Consider the following 3,121-nt stretch of genomic DNA (forward strand, 5'->3'; position numbering starts at 1 on the left):
GGGGGGGGTGAATTAGCTGTTTAGAAATTTTCTTGTTTTTAGAGATTTAGTGATCGATTTTTCTAATTTAAGATAATGTATGAACAAGATAAATGGCAGAAAAATAATGAACAAAAAGATATTATCCTGCTTCCCCTTATGACCAAGGGTACATCCAGTCCTCTTGCGCACCACAATTTTTTTTCCACTAATGTTAGAATATGTACAAGTCCCACCCTAAGATCTCTGCTAAAAAATTCTAAAACACTTCTTAAAATAACACACTACTATCTTAGATTACAATACTGAAAGAAAGTATACTACTTTCAATAATTTCAATGATCTTTTTAACAAATGTTCTTGACTAAGAAACTGAGTATAAAAGTTGTACAATGATATCAATCCAATAATATTTCAAGTATACTAGAGAACCTTTCTCAATGATGTGAAAATGTAATGCAAGTACTTGAAATATGAAAAATAACTTTAAAAATATTTCAGAAAATTGTTCAAAGTTGTTCAAGGTTTGGTAGTAGGATTGATTTTGATTAAACTGTTTAGAAACTTTCTTGTTTTTAGAGATTTAGTGATCGATTTTTCTGATTTAAGATAATGTATGAACAAGATAAATGGCAGAAAAATAATGAACAAAAAGATATTATCCTGCTTCCCCTTATGACCAAGGGTACATCCAATCCTCTTGCGCACCACAAATTTTTTTTCCACTAATGTTAGAATATGTACAAGTCCCACCCTAAGATCTCTGCTAAAAACTTCTAAAACACTTCTTAAGATAACACACCACTATCTTAGATTACAATATTGAAAGAAAGTATACTAGTTTCAATAATTTCAATGATCTTTTTAACAAATGTTCTTGAATAAGAAACTGAGTATAAAAGTTGTACAATGATATCAATCCAATAATATTTCAAGTATACTAGAGAACCTTTCTCAATGATGTGAAAATGTAATGCAAGTACTTGAAATATGAAAAGTAACTTTAAAAATATTTCAGAAAATTGTTCAAAGTTGTTCAAGGTTTGGTAGTAGGATTGATTTTGATTAAACTGATGTTATGGGGTATTTATACTCTATACACATCACTTTAGATCAGTGGCCATCGTTTCCAGAGGTTTAATGAAGAAATGCAATGATCCAGAACCATTTCAGAATTGAAAAATTGCATTGTTTCCAGTTGTATTCGACTACAACTTATGTGTATTCGAATACACATCCTTTTAACGTTCAGTTTTATTTGAATTTTGAAGCTTGTATTCGAATACACATTCTTGTATACGAATACAAATGTTTGAATTTGGCCACTGACTTGGTTTTGTATTCGGCTACACCAGGTTGTAGTCGAATATAAATATGGAGTTTTAGTTACTAACTTAGCACTCGTATTCGATTACACCATCTCGTAGTCGAATACAGATGTTCATTTTTAGCTACTGACTTAACACTCGTATTCAATTACACCATCTCGTAGTCTAATACAGATGTTCAATTTTAGCTACTGACTTGATTGTATTCGGCTACAACATGTTGTATTCGAATACAACTTTGTATTTTGCTAAAAATATTATTTTCAAACATTATTTATATAGTTTGACACTTTGAAAATCCTTTTGATGCATATGCTAAAATGAAAGACTCTCATGTGTATTCGAAATATAAGCATATTAGATTGTATCATGTACCTTTGCATTATATATATTCAAATTTGTGTGAACATGTTTGACTTTGATTGTTTAACTTATTTTTGATCTTTGGCTTTGAACACATTCCTTGATCTTTGTCTTCATCAAAAACATGTATTTTACATTCTCCCCCCTTTTTTATTATGACAAAACTTGTTGTTTGGAGAGACTTTAACATGTTTGAAAGTTTTAAAATTTCTTCCCCGGAATTCATGCGTATTCCCCCGTTGATCTTGAGTTCATGCCATCATATTGTAAAATTTTTGAAGACCTACAAAAGGTTTTAACAACAACAATATACCAAATTTTCTCCCCCTTTTGACATGATCAAAAAGAAGGAAAAAAATAGAAAAATATAATTCAAGCATACAAATACTAATATAGTGAAAGCATCACACAAGATATAACAAAAGAACATCACATAAGTAGAACGAAATCATGTTTAAACAGTACATAATACATCACAATAGAGAAACCTAGACATAGAGTTTTAACAATTACAACATAAAACATTACACAAACAAACTGCAACAAATACATTCCTAGTATCGATCTACATCTCATCATCCGGTGGGAGGTGAAGGTGATTGATTTTGACGGATAACCCATTGAGTTCATGTAATAAGGTAGCATGGTTGTGGGCAATAGTGGTCTCCATGGTTTGAAAGTGTGTGTTGATGGAGGTGTCCATGTTATCAAACTAGGTAGTGAAGAATGTTTGTAAAAAGTTTAGTTTGTCCATGACCATGCGATCAGAAACATTATCATCATCAGATGTTGTTGCTTCTGCATCTTCTTCCTCTTGGGCAACAATAGAGGATTGACCAACATCACCTTTATGAAGATATGTCTGAAGCTGTTCTTCCACATGATTTTCATACTTGGAAGCACACTTAAATCAAGTAGTTTGTCCTTGGATGGTTTATACATGACTTCGCCGGATAAATCCACTTTAAAGTGATCCAAAATTCTAGTGACTTCCTTAGCATAAGGTAAACCAATATTCATTCCTAATATCCTCTTGGCCTCTCCAAGTTCTTTCATCTCAAACTCATTACTAAGATCAACTTTGAGCCTTTTAATCTGGTCTTTACTTTATCTTGCAAGAAGAATATCATCCACATAGACTAATAGGTAAGTTAGAGAACATTCTTGACTTTTCTGAAAAATTGGAGAATGGTCTTGAGCTAAAGAACGTTCTTGACTTTCCTCTTTCAGAATGTAAACACAACTGTCAAAACTACATCTTTCAAAACCAGTTCTTATCATGAAATCATCACACTTCATGTACCATTGTATAGGACTTTGCTTTAGGCCATACAAGGACTTTTTAAGAAGACAAACCTTGTTACTGCCTTTAGCAAATTCTCCAGGTTGCTACATATAAATGGTTTCTTCCAAATCACCATGTAGAAATGCTGCTTTGACATCCAGCTGCT

This window comes from Cicer arietinum, chromosome 4, assembly GCF_000331145.2.
Source record: "Cicer arietinum cultivar CDC Frontier isolate Library 1 chromosome 4, Cicar.CDCFrontier_v2.0, whole genome shotgun sequence".
NCBI lineage: Eukaryota > Viridiplantae > Streptophyta > Magnoliopsida > Fabales > Fabaceae > Cicer > Cicer arietinum.